The following is an 18,278-nucleotide window of genomic DNA, read 5'->3' on the forward strand; positions in this document are numbered from 1 at the left end:
CTGATCAATGCTTACCTTTCTCAGGGCTGACAGATCATGCCCTTAATGACATATACCTGAATTTGATTAGCAGCTGGAGTCAAGTTCACTGCTTTGAGGTTTGAAGAATCCCCTTTATTCCATATTTGGAAACCAGGATTTTGTTACCCTTTCAGCATCTCTCATGCTTTACCTTATTTTTCCAGATTATGGCCTGGAATCAGGCAAATGGTGTCTCTAACCTTATGAAGTGGTATCATATAATCCAGGGACTATTGACTTCATAAAGCTGTTTTAAAGAAAGTGCTTCCCAAACCTTAATGGATGTGAGTTAATTTTATTTCTTCTTAACAAAACCAATGAATTTCAGGGCTGGCATTTAGTCCAAGCCATATGAGAACAACACTCCAGATAAGTGGCTATCTAGTCTTCTTTTAAAAATCTCTAGTGATGGGCAATTGAAGGAGTTATTCAGAATCTCAAGAGCAATAATCAGTAAGAATTTTCTCTTATGCTGATTGGAAATTTACCATTCTATACCTTCTGTTCATTCTTCCTCATTTATCTTTCTAGGATCAAGATATAAGCTATCATGCTCCCCATTGGAGAATCCATTTTCCAGACCATCTATGACCATTTTATTCAGTGGGTCCTTGTATGGCATGATTCCAGGTCTTTGCTACCCTAGTGTTTCTCCCATGGACTTTTTTCAGTCCATCTATGTCTCTATCTAGCCCAATCTGGAGAGCATCCAGAAGAGCGAGCCATGATGGGGGCCATACTCATTATTTCACAGAATAATTTTGAAGTTCAGATTAAAGCTACTTACAAAAACTGAGACTACTTATTCTTAAAATATTTTCCCCGGCAAATGGTATCTTTGTGAACACTTGCACATTAAAGAAGCAATGAAAGGAAGTAATTGACATTAAAAGAGAGTATTTTACACTGATCTTCCCACTTAAGCCACTTTAACTTTAGGGCCTTTGTATCAGATCAAGTACTATTTCTACAAATTGTAGGAGCTACCTTTCTGGTGACTAATACATTGAGTTGTAGCCTGGCATTTTTGCATGGTCGACATGGATTTTCTGTTTCATTTCAATTCATTGGGTTTCGAAGCTACGTGTGAATGGCACTGTGCTCTGGAAGCACAAATACCCACCCAGCTACCAGCACACAAATGGAATCTCTTTTATTTCCTCAGACACCTACAAAGAGAACAGTAGGGGACTTCAGACATACTGAGCAAAAACCTGGCTCCCCAAGTGGATGGCCGTTGTTGTTGATTTCTAGGTCTGAGATTCTGAGCACACAACCCAATGCAAAAATCAGATGGCTTCCTTCCAGAGTGGCAGGCCTAGCTCAGAAGCACAGTATATAGCCTCCCCCTGCCCTTCCATCTGCTCTAGACAGCAAATCAACATCCCATTTTTGGGAAAGGACATATCAATCAACTTTCCTGTGCCTCTGTTTCTTCTCCCTGTGGCTTTCAAAACAGCTCTTTCTATCTATTGCTATCTATTGCTATTTTTCTATCTATTTCTACTGAAATGCAAATTTTTTTGAGAGCAGGGACTGTCTTGCTTGTTGGTATTTGTGTCTACAGGGCCTGGCACATTTTAAGTACTTAATAAATGCTTTTTCACTCATTTATGACTGGAACTTGGCTCTAAAAGGGAAGATTGATGGAGCCAAGATGGACTTTATTGAGTGAGAAGGGGCTCTATTTAATCTCAGTTACTATGTAGCCCTGGAAAAGTACCACCATCTTCTCTGTGGTTTCATATAGTGGGTCCAGGGCATTTTTGTAAAGTGAACTGAAAGAATGCTTCCTCACTTAGAGGAAGAAAAAGAGGAAGGAGGAGAGAGAGAAAGAAAGAGAGAGTCAGAAAGAAAGAGAGAGACAGAGACAGAGAGAGATAGAGACAGAGACACAGAGACAGAGAGAAATAGAGACACAAAGAGAGAGACACAGAGAGACAGAAACAGAAACGAGAGAGAGAGAGAGAGAACTCAACAGTTGAAAGACAAGAGACAATACACATAGAAGCAGGCAGGATACTTACTGCTGACTAATTGGCCAACACTCAAAGCTGAAGAGGAGGAAGATGAGGAAGAAGAAGAGGAAGCCTGGCGGACAGGACTTTGAGACATGGATGCTTGGCTGTGAGCCAGATGCAGAAGGTTGGCCTGGGAGGCAGCTTGACCCACTGGTGTCTGGGAGGGTTGGTGGAGCTACATGTTGAAATGTTTAAAGAGAAAGAGACAGAGAGACAGAGACAGAGATTTAGAGAAAAAAAATCATCCTGAAACTTTCAAGTACAGGCTGAATCCTTATTAATCATAAGGGAAGCTGAAAGGACACAGTTGAGAAGGCTTTTGTTTTCCTTCCATATTTTGCAACATTCTTGACAGCCATTTTATCAGCGATTCTGGAATGGATAAAGGAACTATTTCCGTGGCTCAGGACACCCCCAACCTACCATTTTTTTTGGTATACTAAGGGCTTTTGCCAATTTAACAAGCATTAAGCTCCTAATATATCCCAGGAGCTGGGGATACAATGACAACCTCTGACCTCACAGAGCTTACAGTCTATCAAGAGAAAACAACCTGAACAAAGATAAATTAATACAAAATACATACAAAAGTAAACAAAATAATTTCAGACAGTATGGAGGAAAGTACTAAGGATTGGGAAAATTCCATTGGGTTATCAAATTAATCTTCCTAAAGCCCAGGTCTGACCATGTCATCCTACCATTCAATGAACTCCAGTGGTTTTCTATTTCCTCCAAGATTAAATATAAAATTCTCTAATTTTGAAAGTTCTTCATAACCTAGCCCTTTCCAACTTTTCCAGTCTTCTTACATCTTTTACCATTTACCCCCAACTCAATAATCCAGTGACATTGCTCTCTTTGCTATTCTTCATATAAGACACTTCTGTCTTCCAACTTTGGATATTTTCACTGGCTTTCTACCCTTCCTATAATTTCCTCTCTCTTCTCCTCTTCCAAGATTTTCTAGCTTTTTTCAAGTCTCAGATAAAATCTCATCTTCTGCAAAAAGACTTTCCCAATATCCTCTTAATGCTATTGCCTTCTTTATGTTCATTATCTCCAATTTATCTTCAAAGTATCCAGTTTTTACATGGCAGTTTATCTGGTATCCTCACTATTAGAGTTCCTTGAGATCATGGGCTTTCTATCTATCTATCTATCTATCTATCTATATGTATGTATTTCCAAGGCTTATCACTATGCCTTGTACAAAGGAGGTACTTAATGAATGTTTATTGATTTGATGATATGAAACTAGGAAAGATCTCTTATAAATTGGTGCTTAAGCTGAATCATGAAGGGAGCCCAAGTTTTCAAAAATCAGAAATAAGGAGGAGGGCCTTCTGGATGGGGAAACCGCTTGAACAAGGGTTTATATGTCTGGGAGGGTGCACACAGTTTAGAAGTAGTTGAGTGATGGTATAGTGGCCTGGTTTTGGGAAATATAAGGTGCTGTCTCAGAGCCCAGGATCCCATTAGTTTGTGGATTCGAGATACATCACAATGAATAAAGCAACATTAAACATCTATTCATGGTAACTAGCCAGTCTGCTCATTGCTCAATCAACAACTGAATCCAATGAATTCTTTCTATTTAGGGAGACATGCTTATACACTGGAGACCCATGTTTAATTTGCTGAATATAGAACATAGATCAGTTAATCACTCTTGGGTTACCTTTCCAAGTTCATTCACGAAACAACCATTTCACAAATATGAATTATCGTGCCATGAGACAACATTCAAAAATTGGCTATTCCAGTAAAAACTCTATTAGTCATAGATGTGATGTAGCATTCTGAGTTTCCAGGGACAGGCATGGTAATAAGCAATTTAATGTTTGTTGCCCAGAAATCTTAATTTTAAAAATTCCCCATATAAATAATACATGTTGTTGGATGGACAACTAAACTTCTAGAACTCAGCCACCAGGACATATCTGGAACAGATACTGAAAATGGACAATGACCTGGGGCCCAGTTTTGAACAAGAGTAGAAGATGGGGCTGGGTAGTATTTAGAATATTGTAGAATAATTCCAGTGACCCCAAACTCAAGGACCAACTTTGAATACCAACATTTTCCTCATGTTGTTGAATACTATGAGTCATGGAAAACAACAATATGCAAAGAGTTCCCACTGAATACCATTCAGGGTCAGTGGAGAAATACATGGAATACATTGAGTAGTTCTTGACAGAATCCAAAGAATTTCAATAGAGAACTAGAAGGAAACATAGATGAGTGAAAGATGAGTGAAACAAGATGGGCTGGTCATTTAGTGAAAATGATGATAAATCAATGGGCAACCCCATGTACTCCACTGGTTTTCCCAACCTTAAGAGAAAGCATGGCAACTATCCAGCCTATTGAGTGGGCCCTCTCCAGTAAGTTTTTGGAAGGCTATGTATGAGAGTTACAATGATGAGTAGATGTGGATAGGCTGCAATCTACATTTTTTTGGGGGGAACATACATTGATGAGATCTCAGTAATAGGAACAACGAAAGATTTGAGAGCATAGTGCCATTCATACGATTCTTGCGGTAATCTGATGTTTATTAACATCAGATTTTTTTTTATGGGATGATTAGCAAATGCACTGATACTTAATGAAAAACAGTGTTCTCTGGAGTCTGTGTTCTTTGTCCAGGCAGCCAAGAGGAGAAGTGAGAAAGTGAATCTCGTGGAGAGATTTTTCTTTAGACTAAAATAAAACTTTTTTATAATACACTAGAATGCCCTTCTCACTCTGACTTTTCTGAGGCTTGATTGATCAATCATAATCTGCCTGTGGAGATGCCTTCTTTGCAATATCTCTGCCCAAATCTGTGTAGGATACTCTTATTTGGACTACACCTCTGATTTCACTGGTATAGGAGAGGAAACTTACATTATCAGTGCAGATCAGCAACTGCTCAGTTTATTATCTCAGAGATTTGCCTAGAGCAGTGAGAAGTTAAGTGACTTGTCTAAGTTAAGGTTGTCACACAGTCAAAATGTATCAGAAGCAGGTCTTGAAAACAGCTCTCAATTCCCAATACCATTCTATGGCACATTTTTGGAGGGGAAAAATACTGAGAAAGTCTACTTCCCAATATTGATAAAAACATTGCCTCGCCCCAGATCAATACAACTGTTGTCCTTATTAACCATTCTGCTATCTAAAAATCACAGTGTAGCTGGGATTTGAGAATTGAATGGCATTTAGGATTTGTAGTACCGAAGGACAAGCATTCCCTTTTAACTTTGAGACAAAGATGGGCTACTTTGAAGGTGGACTTTCTTTATGCCTGGGAACTTTTAAAAGGGCTCACACGATCTTGAGATATTAGACCAAGGAAAGAGTAGGGATTACATGAGTTGAGCAATGGCAACAGGGAGGGAGATGGTATACCCACCCATGTCCAGCCAAATGGAGCTGGAAAGAATTGGTGGCACAGGGGCAATAGGTAAGAGAAGAAAATGAAAGGAGACAACAGGTAAGAGAAGAAAATGAAAGATCTGTGTTGCAACAGAGAAGGAAAGGATCTGGTTCATCCATCAGGTGCAGTTATCCCAGAAGAGAGGACTAACCTATCAGTTGTATTCATCTCTTCAAGGATTGAAGGAAATTCCAAAAACATCTACTTTCCCCTTCTCTCTTCCTTGTGCCTGCCTAATAACAAGCTCAATAATAGAATCAATTTACTCCTGTGATCAAGTGTCTACTATATACTGATTTTGTACCAAATATAAAGAAGTCAAGTGTTAGTTAGAAATTAATAAAATTTAAATTGGTGCAGAGAGTCAAACTTCTCTTCTAATATTAGGAATTTTCCTGACTGGGAGCTCTGAGTTAGTGTGACTGTATTAACTTTTCATCTATTATAGATCTGCAAAAGAGAAGGGGATCACAAGGACCCTAGACATAAGGGCTAATATATTGCCACTGAGCAAAAAGTAACCAAATCAATCAAACCAATTAAATCTGTAGAGAGAAAGGGAGCAAGGAAGAGAGGGAGGTGACTAGAAAAGACTGTATCCTAAACCAGTCTCCAAAGAGCTAAGTTAAGTCTCATAAAGATGCAGCTGTAGGTTTTTCTAAAAAGGATGAGGGAACAATAAGGGCGGAATATCTTCTATATTATTTTCCCCAGCAACACCTACTGATACTCTACAGAAATATCACAGAATCATAGAATTGGAGGGAACTTGAGAGTTCATTTAACTCTACTTATATCTTCAAAAGAACCTACACTACAAAATTTTATTAGGGTCATCCAATTTTCCATTGAAGTAAAGGAGAATCCCTGGCCTCAATTTTCCCCCTCTCATATCAAGTCATAATTTGCCTCTCCTTCATGTCCACAGCACGGTCCCTACTTCCACAATCTGGGGGGAGAGAGGACAAATCTAAGGTTTCTTCCACATGACATTTTTTCAGCTATCATAAACTTGCCAAATCTTCTCTTCCTAAGATTTTAAATCCCATTGGCTTTTCTTTAACAAGTCCTCCTTTGGCATTATTTAGGCCCTTGGTTATCTTGGTCACACTTTTTTTGGATGATATTCTCCTCAAAATGTGGGAACCAGAAATGAACTTGATACATAAAAAGTATAGGATATAGTACAGTGGCAACCATTGCTTCCTTGTGCAGAGTCTCTGCCTTTCAGCACATTGTAAGCTTGTGATAGCTTTTCTGGCTGTCCTGTTAACTCCTTTTGGGGTTGAATTCCACTAAAATTCTCTTTTTAAAAGATGAATTGCAGTTTACATGGATTCCCTAACTGGTATTTGCAAAGTTGATTTTTTGAACCCAGGTATGAGGTTTTACATGTATATATTAAATTTCAGCTTAGCAGATTTGGGCCAATGTTTTAGCTTGGGGAGATGTTTTTGAATTCACACGTTATTCAACATGTGAGCTCTCTCTTTTAGCACTTGTTATCTGTAAATTTTATAAGCACGCTAGTTTTCCAAGTTCTAAGGCAGTTCTTCTGTTCTCTACAATATTTCAGAGATAAATGATGTTCAATAATCACATCCATTAGATCCTTTAATAACCTGAGATGTAGGTTGTTAGGGGCTTAATGGCTTTTACTCACTGAGGGTGCTTAGATACGTAACTTACTTATTTTGTGTTTGAAATCCATAATGTTTATTTTTGTTTTATCTAAATATTATTATTCTTGGAATTATTTTTCTGTGTTCTCAGAATTATATACAATTGTATACAGTCAAGATTTTGTAAAGAGCAGATTTCAGAGGATTCGTAAAAGCCTAAGTAGTATCATATAAGCTAAAATCTAAAAGTAATGTTGACTTAAGGAGATAAGTATGGGAAGTTCTTAGAAGACACAAAACAAAAATGGGTGACCTTTTGGTCAGCTAAGTTTATTATCCTATTTTAAGAAATTTATTTGATTTTGACACACAGACACTTCCTATGAACAATGAAACAATTCTTTCTACAAAGCAATCTCCTCAGTTAAGTAATCCCCTCTTCAAATCATGTGGTATGGTTGTATGATGCTTCATACTGTTGTAGTTTACTAATTATTAAAGAAAAAGATGGCTATCTATTTTTTTGTTTTGCTGAGGCAATTGGGATTAAGTGACTTGCCCAGGATCATACAGCTAGAAAGTGTTGTGAGATCAGATTTGAACCCAGGTCGTCCTGATTTCAGGACTGGTGCTTTTATCCACTGCACCACCTAGCTGCCCCAATGGCTATCTATTTTAATGCTCATAATAGCTTTCAGTATTATCTGCTGCAATTGGCTGTATCCATAAAAAATCATCCCTGAGAACTGAAAAGTTGAGGAGAAGATGAGTTACACAAAATGTGAAAAAGTATAAAATATGCTTCATAGTTTAAAAAAAACTTTAATCCTTCAAGAGGTTGTGATTTCAGTCCAATGAAAAATCACACTGCTGCTCCCATTCCTTCTCTTCCCTCCTCCTGGAGGTTTTCCAGAGGGATCCAGAATATTATAGAAACCTGCCATTTCTTGGATGCCACAGGAGTATTCACATTACTATCTTTCCATCTTGCTATTGGAGCAACCCTTTTCTCATTTTGTGTCTCTTTGATGATATTGGTATGATGCTTCATGAATATGATTCATCATTGCTCGTGTGTTTCAGCCTATTTATCCACATTGTGCTTTTCCACATTGTCCTTTGATCTTTAATTTTAATTCTTTGGAGATAATGAAATTACATCATCTAGAGTAATATAATTAGCAGAAGAATACAGGCATTACAAAAATGGGTTTTGGTTTAAAAGAGAGGCATGGGATTAGTGAAAGCACTGTGTGAGTTCTGAAATGCAATGCAGCCCTCCTTTTTCTACCTCTTCAGTTCCAGATGCAGTTTATATCCTATCTACTATGATTGTCCAAGGAATATGCACTGAAGGATGAAATCTATGCATTGTTCTTCCAGCTGCAGATGATAGTCTAGATAATAGGCATTCTTTATTTATTGGGTTTTCCTGTGTTTGTATTTAAGCTGAACTCTTGAATGAATTTGGATTCCATGCCTTTACAATGTTATTAGACTTAATGAAACCCTCACAATATCATCCACAAATAGGAACATCTAGAGGACTTCAACATTTTTGAGGTTGCCTTTTTCCTATGGACTGGGCAGTTGGCAAATGCCATCATAGAACATACACTTGGTGAGCAATGCTTTATGTCTTTCACCATATGAATGGGAGACATTTGGAGGAGGAGGAGATTGTTGTTGGAGGAGATAAAATTTAATTTTACTGCCTTTTTTTTAGTGAATTAGTATGAACAGTGAGGCTTTGTAAGCTTTTCAACTTTGAATAAGTTATATGACTGTAAACATTTGTCTGCTAGAGATAGTTGTTTGCAAAAATCTTTCTCGTATTTTTATCTAGGTTATCCTCAACATATGTGCAAAGATTTTGTAGAGATGAGAAAAGAGAAAGTGCATAAATTGGTAGTTATTAATACCCTCTTGATCTTCCCTTGGGGATGGTAATTATATTTATGAATGTTTTCGATCATTCAATATTTTCTCTTTGATATTTTGAGAATTGATCCCTCAGGGCTATAAAATGATGTGATCTCCTCTTTGTACATTTAGGTTGCTCCAACTTTTCTTCCTCTCTTTGTTTTCTCTGATGTCATTTCTGCTTCATAATGTAGCAAAAGGTAGATGGTTAGGTAAAAGTCCAAATATAGTTCCATTGTTATCTATCAATGGAGAAAATTATTACAGAAATCTTTACAAATTTTATTCATTCATTTGTTATTTATTCCTTTACACTTAATTGTTGTCTGCCTTCTAATTTTGACTCAAGTACTCTTTGGATGATCTGGCTTAATTGAGTCTTTTACTAAGCTGTCTATATTAATTTTCCTCTCTCTAGTTTCTCATTATTTCATGAGTGATTCTCATAATCTTCCTTAATCCTTCTCCTAATTTTTTTTCACATGAGCTTATATTCTAAATTAATATTGTACTTGATTTTCATATCTCTGTGCTTGGCAAGGAGATCAAGTGTTTTCTGGATGAAGGAGTTTCTAGGCTCTTTTGACATCCTTGTTGTAGTGATTTCTTTCCATTGGATAAACACTTGAAGACAGAAGTATAAAAAATGGTCATGTTTTGACATCTATTCTTTTATCCACTTTGAACTTTTGTACAATGATAGCTTGCTTGACATTATAGGAGGTGCTTAATGCATGTATGTTGACTGACTTATTGTCTCCTTTAGATAGATCTGATTTTAGAAATTTTGATTACAATTCATATTTTAAAATATTATGTCTTCTGATTGGGTATTGACTTTTACCTTTCTTTTAGTGGTTTGACTATCCACACATAACTAATTCAGAAATTATTCCTCATTGATAACTAGGTAGCTAAGTGGCACAATGTATAAAACACTGCATTGAGAGACATGAGTACCACAATTAAAATCTTGCCTCAGATACTTTCAAGATGTGTGACCCTAGATAAATCACCAGATAAATCATAAATAATCTCTAACTGCCTCAGTCTCTTTATTTGTACAATTGAAATGATAACAATACCTACTTTGGGGTCATTGTGAAGATAAAATGAGATCATAATTGCAAAGCACTTTCTTTGCTTTAGACTTAAGAGTCAGGGTTGTGGTGGTAAATGTTTAATAAAATTAGCTCCCCAAAGTGCATGATATACTTTTAAACTTATTAATGATTTCTCCATCACTTTCTTAAGTCTAGACAATTAAGAAAACAATAAATCAAGACACAGTTTGTAGTATTTGCTAATTTCTGAGGTATAAATGCTCAAATTGAAAATTTAACAATCAACTCTTGAAGACCAACATAAGCTGTCTCTATCACACTCTTGCAAAAATATCTGATACAAGGTAGCTGTTATTATTAAATGATAAAAGCTAGCTGTTATTATTAAAATATCATTTAAGGCAATATTATTCTTGGGTAATAATGTCTAATGCTTCCTAGTTCTTTTCTTGAAGAAAGTGTTTATAATTCTCTCTCTCTCTCTGTGACTTCTGTATAATCTACAAGAATGAGAACATTTTTTATTTCTTAATCCTGACATATTTTCCAACATTTTTTTACTGTTTCTTTTGTGCCTATCTTAGAATTGAGTTAGATAATATGTTAAAGCACTTGCTCCTCCCTTTGTCTCCTGAAGACAAAGCTACCTTTCATTGAACTGCTACTGCCATTTGTTTTTTGCTTTCGCTTATCATTAAGGTATCAATATAGATATATGCTTCAGTTCCTCAGTACTTTGTCCACTTCTTGGTCATTGGGCAAGAATTTTACATCTGCCTCTACACCTGAAGTCAACTCAATCTTGCCATTTCTACTCAAAAGGGCCCACCAGTCAACTCCACTGTAGCTTTCACCATCTCTACATGTGGTGGCTTCCTGATCAGAACACCGGCCACCACTGGTCAGCACTTAGCTTAGTGGCTGGCCCATAGTGTTTCTCATGTATTTACTGACTGACTGACTTTCCTATATGTATTTTTCCTTTTTCTATTAGAATGTAAATTCCCTGAAAGTGGAGAGAGCCTCACTTGTATTTTTTTTCTCTCCACCTCCTTCCACCCATCCCATATTTAGCGATCTAAATCTAATTTAGCAATCTCATGTCCAGTGTTCTATCTGTTGCTCCACCTAGCCACCTCATAAATGCTTTTCATAAATACTTTCCATTCACTCATTCATCATCCACTCCATACTGTGACACTTTGAAAACTCTGCCCCTTTTCCACCTCTCTGCTCTCTTCACTAAAGAAACAAAAGGAGTTGCAAAGAGATATGGGTCATTTTACACTTTTCTTTATTTCATGGCTTTCTACATTAAAAACAACCTTGCTATTAAATAACAAGTAAGAGAGTTAGTTTCCTTTTTTCCAGCAATATTATTGATTGAGATTTCAGTGCTGTCTTGGGGCAATATCAGATAAAATTACAGAGGATTATTGGTCCATTCCCCAGCTTAATGACAATTACAGCAACTAAAATTTCTAATGGGGCTTTAAGGTTTGGACAGCACTTTACATATATTTTATTTCAATTGATCTCTAGTTGATGCTACATTATGTGTGGGTGTCATCTGTATCAGCTCTTACTTTTCACCTCTCTTCTGCGTTCCCTTCAGATATACTCTGGGAATATGATCTGCTTTCTTTTAGTTTTATTTCTACCCTGCTCTTCTACATTGCAGCCAAATTGGGTGGCCAGTTCTTCCCTCTGCTTGACATTGTATTGTTCACCTTCGTGCACTTGCACAAAACAATTAGAAAAAGCATTTACTTAAGTTGTACAATAAGAATAGTAAATGCAAAACACTGTTTTCTAGTTTGCTAGGAATATTTCCCCTTCTTATTTCCATGTTCCAACATGTTTTTTCTTCTTTGTTTCCTAAGACTCAGCTCAGGTGCTCCCTTTCCCACTCTCTCAAGCAGTGAAGACTCTCTTCCTTTTCAAATTTCTTTTATATTTGATTTTATGTGTTCTTTTTTTTTTGGCAGGGTATAGATGGACAAAAGCAGAGATTGGTCATTGATCAGTTTATTTCTCCCACTCTCCAATTGATGTTACAGAAAATAAAGGGCACATGGAAGAAGTAATGACAAATGCCTGACATATACCAAGAACTTAACAAGTGCTATAAAAGGATGCTATAACTGGTGATCCTTTTTACGAAATATGAATACGGTCTTTGATGGAATTGAAAAGGGTGTTTGGAATGGCTGCATCTCTGGAACCTTTTACACTGTTAAGTCTGCCAGCTCTAGATTGGTCAACATACTGAGAGACTGAGAGAGAGTTCAGAGTTAGAGCAGCTTTGTAGAATGTAAGTCCTGTGCCTACCAGAAAGCAGCCATGGGGGAGGGTCTCTATTTCCCTCTTCCTCCATTAGAAATGACATCTAATGGCAAAACTCCTAGAGAAGCTGATGCAACAATCCATGAATTCACTAGTTTAGGAGAATTCAGGAAAGAACCAACAATTGAGTAGAAATGTACACATACTCCCCAGACTTACACAAACACAGAAATAAAGCCATTTGAGGGAGATAACTGTTCTCTGGAAGCAAAGAATAGAGATAATCTAATCATAGGTTCAAGGGAGAACTTGTAATCAAGAGTTGACTGCAATGAGAAGCCCAGATGAGCAACCCATTCATCAGAGAGAGTACTTACAGAATAGCTGCAAAAAGTGCACTATAATGAAGTACTGAGGAGAAAAGTGTCTTGACTATATGTGTTCCCTTCATGTGAGCCTTAATACCCTTGTACACTATACGTGTACTGTGGGAGAACATGGACTGTGGGAGGGCCTATCTCAGGTTTATGGGGCCAGTGTTTTGCATTTACTATTCTTATTGTACCATTTAAGTAAATGCTTTTTCTAATTGTGAGCTAATTGTGTTTACTGACTGTTAAGTAAAACCCAGCCAGTAGGGGCTCATGAGTTATAATTTTAGGAGTTCAGATCTCCAGGGTATTACAGATCCTTGGAAAAGCATCTGCCACTGGGAACTATACAAGTACACCTTCTGGAAGTATCCCTGAGGAGGCATTGTGCTTTCTTTCTCTCTCTCTCTCTCTCTCTGTATGTATGTAAATATACATACATATATGTATACTATATATATATATATATATATATATATATATATATACACAGTTTCCCTCCAATAGAATATAAGGTCCTTATGGATAATGACCATTTCCATTTTTGTCTTTGTATACTCAGTATACAGCACAATGTCTAGCACACATTATGAAAATAGTGATTTTTATCAGTGTAGACATTCTGCTCTAAGATAAAGCTAATAACTACCATATATGTTAATTTTTCTTTAAAAAAGAATTGCTCTGGTTAAAAAAATATATCTTTCTGTAGCCAATCTTCTTTTTTTAAATGAAAACTTTTTATTTACAAAACATATGCATGGGTTATTTTTCTACATTGACCTTTGCAAAGCCTTCTGTTCCAAATTATCCCCTCCTTTCTTCCACCCTTCCTCTAGATGGCAGGTAGTCCATATTAAAATATATGTTAAATCAAATATATGTATATTTATTTATACAGTTATCTTGTGCAGTTAATCTTCTGCTAATGAGTATCTGTGAACATAACTAGGCCAGTCATTGTTCAGTAGGCAGACAGTTTGCCACCAGACTTTGGGGCTTTTTCCAACATTGTCTTTTTCATTTGTTTGATGAGTTTAGCATGTATTCTAATTCCATTGGTGAACTGTGCTAAGTGCTCCTAAAGCTACAAAGAAAAGGTAAAAGCAGTTTCTGCCCTTAAAGAACTTAAGATAGACAATTTGTATATAAGTGACAACTTGTATATAAATATGTATATACAGATACATACAGAATTAAAGGAAGTTCAATGGACCAATGAATTGATCAATCCAATATTTACTAAGCATGTACTCAGCCACATACTGTGCTGGGTTTGGGGGTAGAACAACAGGGCTACCTGAAGATGAATGGACAGTATAGATGCTGGGCTTTAAGAGTTTTCCAAGTGTTTTCTCCCAGCGACATAAGCGGTATTCTGGGCACCAGCCCTATTTTATAGATGAAACAACGGAGGTTGAGTGACCTGGCCAGCATCACATTGCTCTTAAGTAGCAGAGATGGAACTCACATTCAAGCCTTCCGACTCCAAGTACAGGATTCTTTCTGCCACCCCCTGCTGCCTTTCCATGGAAAGCAGTGGAAATAAATGAGCTCCTTTATTTCCTGGTGTTAACTTTTTAAAGTCTAGCTCAGATCTATTTGAAACGCCTTGAAACAGGTAGTAAAGTTAACAAGTCGGGTAAATCGGCAGGAGATGAGCAAGTCTGAAGCCCAGATATAAAGGCTGTGACTCAGAGGAGATCATGGGCCATAAAGTCTTCAGAGGCAGGAGGAGGCACAAAGCTCAAAATCATTGGTAGGCTGGGGGATATCAGTCTTCAAACTTTTTCTTTAAATATAACCCTTTACATGAAGAAATATGGCACAGACAGCCATGAAAGAAATAAGGATTTCTACTGTATGGCAGAAAAGTTGGACAATTTATTTCTCCCCAAGATTTATGACAAATGTTTGATTTCAAAGGAGACTAGTTCCAACAATAAAATATTTCACAAAATATGGGAATGGAAACTTCCTTAGTTTACAGAGAGAGGAAAACACACATTTATAGAATCAGGGCCAGGGATATGTGCATGTATGCCCTCTCAGGACATTTATATAAGTTTTTCTTCCATTCAGATTCACATCCACCCATTTTACTGTGATCTAGAATAGTGGCCATAGGTCTTTTTTTCAGGTCTTTCTATAGGTGAGGTTAATGGTAAAGGACTTAGCCACTCTGATGATCACCAAGGAGCACCTGACATACTCCCTACCTTTGGAGTTAATGTGTTCTGAGAACACTTCGGTAGAACCTCCTAGCCTAAAATCTTATAAGAAAAGTCAGTTCATGAGGAATGAAAAATGCTCAAGAATGAAATTCTGAAGACTAAATAAATAATTTGAATGAGGAAGATAAAGGGCATATGGTGCAGTGGAAAAAGCCTTAGATGATGAGTTAGAAGATAGAGACTGGAATCCTGCATGTATTATTGACTATCTGTGAGACCTTAGGCAAGTGACTCTGTGCCTCAGTTTTCTCTTCTGTAAAATGAGGGATTAAACTCAATGATTTCTAAGGTTCCTTTCTTCTTTAGATTAAGGAAACCATAACTTATCTAAAGAACAAAGCAGATTTCAAGAGCAGGGTTAGTACAAAAATTTAGCGTGATCTGAGGATGGTGATATTAATGTGCACAAAACATTTATTTAAAATGAAAATTTTTACTGAATATAAATTAACTCAACACATGCTATGTTCACTTTTTCCTCTATTTTTTTCCTCTTGTGGTTTTTTCCTTTGTACTGATTTTTCTCTCTCAAGATGATGCATAAGGAAATATGTAAAAACTGAATGTACATGTATAACAAAAATATATTGTTTTTACATATAACTGGGGAAAATAAAAATAAAAAATAAATAATATTTTTCAGAAGCATTGGGAAAAGAGATGAAAAGGTGTGAGATATGACTAGACCTGCTGCTGGGAGCCATAGAATGATGGTGATTGGTGACAGAAAGGGCACAACAACTCTCACCTTGCTTCTGGTTTCCTTCAACTTTGGACTGGAACAGACATAACAAAATGCCTACTGGTGAGTTCAGGAGCAGAGAAGATTTGAGCTGCTCTCCTTATCCTCACTGAGTCCACATCACCATCCCTTATAAATCCCCAAAGTGAGGGCTAAATTTTGATTGGATTATTGAGTCACTTATTGGTCTTGGAAAGGTTATGGAGAATAGACCACTTCAGGATTGGGGAAATGCCAATATCCATTTTTTAAGGGGAAAGAGTAGAGTCTTGAGCTATCCCCTATGCACTGATTTTTATTCTAGGGAAATTTAAAAACTTGTTATTATTATCTAGAAAAGGAAGCAATGTTTAGTAGGAAGCAGCACAGCTTCCTCAAGAACAGCTCATGCTTGCCTAATATCATCTTATTTTCAACCAGATAACTAGACTGGGAGTTCAGGAGGATGCCATAGATGCAGACAACTTAGGTTTTAGTGTAGGATATGACAAGTCTCTCTTTTCATCCTTATGGATAAGATGGAGATTTAAGTATGATCTGGGAAAGTTGGGTAGATTTGGAACTGATTGACTCTCTGAACTGAAAAAGTAGTCCTAAGTAGCTCTTAGCTTGGAGAGATGAACCTTACAAAGTAAAGCGGGGATTTGTCTTTGGCCCTCTGCTACTGCCGCAAATGATTTCGATAGAAGCAAGGGCAATATCCTTCTCCAATTTTCAGCTGACACAAAACTGGGAAGGATCATTAAAATGGTGGATATTAGAGGGTGGATTCCAAAATATCTTGATGAATTAATATGATAAGCCAAATAAAATAAGATGAAATTTAATAAAAATTAATGTAAAAGGTCAGAAACTTAACATAATGAATACAAATAGAGGAACCATGGCTAGAAACCAATTCATCTGAGAAAGATTATGAAATTTTAATGATCTATGAGTATTCTATGAGTCAAAGAACGATTCATCTTAGTCAAGAATGATTTTTCTTAGCTTTCATTAAATAGGGAGGTAGTAGTCACACAAATGAACTCACATGGATTTTTTTTTTTTGAGATTCTGCTATAACTTCCAGTCCCACTACTACCTAATAGAAATAATCAATCAACAGGTACTAATTAAGCAACTAGTGTGTACCAGGAACTATGGTAGGAATTGGGGACAAAACAAAAAAAAACCACATTTAATATTGTTATGGCAGTGACACTATAGCAATCAGAATCTGTGAGTAACAGAAGTTGGGAATCATGAGTTGGACAGAGGCAAAGGCAGGATAGAGAGGTGGGACTTAGGGAATTAATAGCAATAGTTATATAACTTGTATATAACCTCTATAAATCTTTGAGATTTGCAGAGCATTTTAAATATATGTGTACACATGTGTATATACACACGCATAATACACATATATACACATATGTGCACCTATATGTATGCATAGATACATATGTATACATGTGTGTATATATATATATATTTATAGAGTGTGTATCTATTGATCAATCTATTGATTTGTCTATAACTTCATTTGATTCCCACAAAAACCCTATAAGGTAGGTGCTATTATTATTTTAATTTTATGGTCGAGGAACTTGAAGCTGAGAAAAGTTGAATAACTTGCCAAGTGTCATACAGCTGATACATACTTTCTGTGACTTCCTTCCCTCATCATCCATTGCTAATTGTGCTTCAGGGCCCAGAGCAAATTAAATCCCTTGTCTAAGTATAGATTCTTTAAGACAACTTCCCTCTCTTGCCCAGAGAGTCTTGCATTCTTCAGACTAAACATCACTAGTTCTTTCTACAGATCTCATATGATATAGTCTCAGGACTCTTGGCCCCTGGCTATCTCCCTTTGGACACTCTCCAGCTTATCCATGTCCTTCCTTCCCTGTGATACCCAGAATTGAAAATAGGAATCCAGATGTAGTCTTACCAGGGTGGAGAAGAATAAGTACTACCACTTTTTATTCTGGGTTGTTCAATTGTAGGTCTAAGTCATTGTCTCTGGTTGTTTTATAAAATTCATTTCTATCTCATAGAATCTTTCTGTCTCTTTCTCTCATTTTCTTTGTCTCTGTCTCTTTCTCTCTTCCTCTATCCTTCCTCATTTTTCTTCTCTCCCTTCTCTATTCCTGTCTGTCTGTCTGACCATCTCTCCCACAAACACTGCCCAGGTGCATATATACTTGTCTTCAACCAAAGGAGAAAATGAGATGATTTGATTTTTCAAATGATAGTCAATGTGGTTAATGATTATTCTGTCATTTTAAACTGCTTTGGATTGACTGAAACCAAATAAAAGTAAAGGTAAGGCATCCCACAATAAAATCTCGATGTATTATGTTCAGAAGGTACAGGAATGATTCTCAATTTGTTTAATAGATTTATTTACCTGTTGGCCTGGCTTTATTGGGGAGAGTGTGATTCCCTGGGTGTTGATCACGGGCAGAATTTGGTTTCCGATGACTGTGGCAATGATCTGACCCTGGGCATTCGTCAATAGCTGGGGGGTAATTGGCTGCACCTGGAGACCCTGTGCTCCTCCTGCAGCTTGGCTGGATGGCACT

At 36.9% G+C, this 18,278-nt stretch overlaps 1 long non-coding RNA gene across 1 annotated transcript in view; it reads left to right on the plus strand.

Annotated features, from left to right (window-relative positions):
* The first annotated feature begins 15,621 nt into the window (after positions 1–15,621).
* LOC116421534 overlaps positions 15,622–18,278 on the plus strand; it is a 59,209-nt gene continuing 56,552 nt past the window's right edge. Inside the window, exon 1 of the long non-coding RNA XR_004231933.1 lies at positions 15,622–15,774. This is a non-coding gene — a long non-coding RNA (uncharacterized LOC116421534). The remainder of the gene's footprint in view (positions 15,775–18,278) is intronic.

This window comes from Sarcophilus harrisii, chromosome 1 (genome assembly GCF_902635505.1).
Source record: "Sarcophilus harrisii chromosome 1, mSarHar1.11, whole genome shotgun sequence".
Taxonomy (NCBI): domain Eukaryota; kingdom Metazoa; phylum Chordata; class Mammalia; order Dasyuromorphia; family Dasyuridae; genus Sarcophilus; species Sarcophilus harrisii.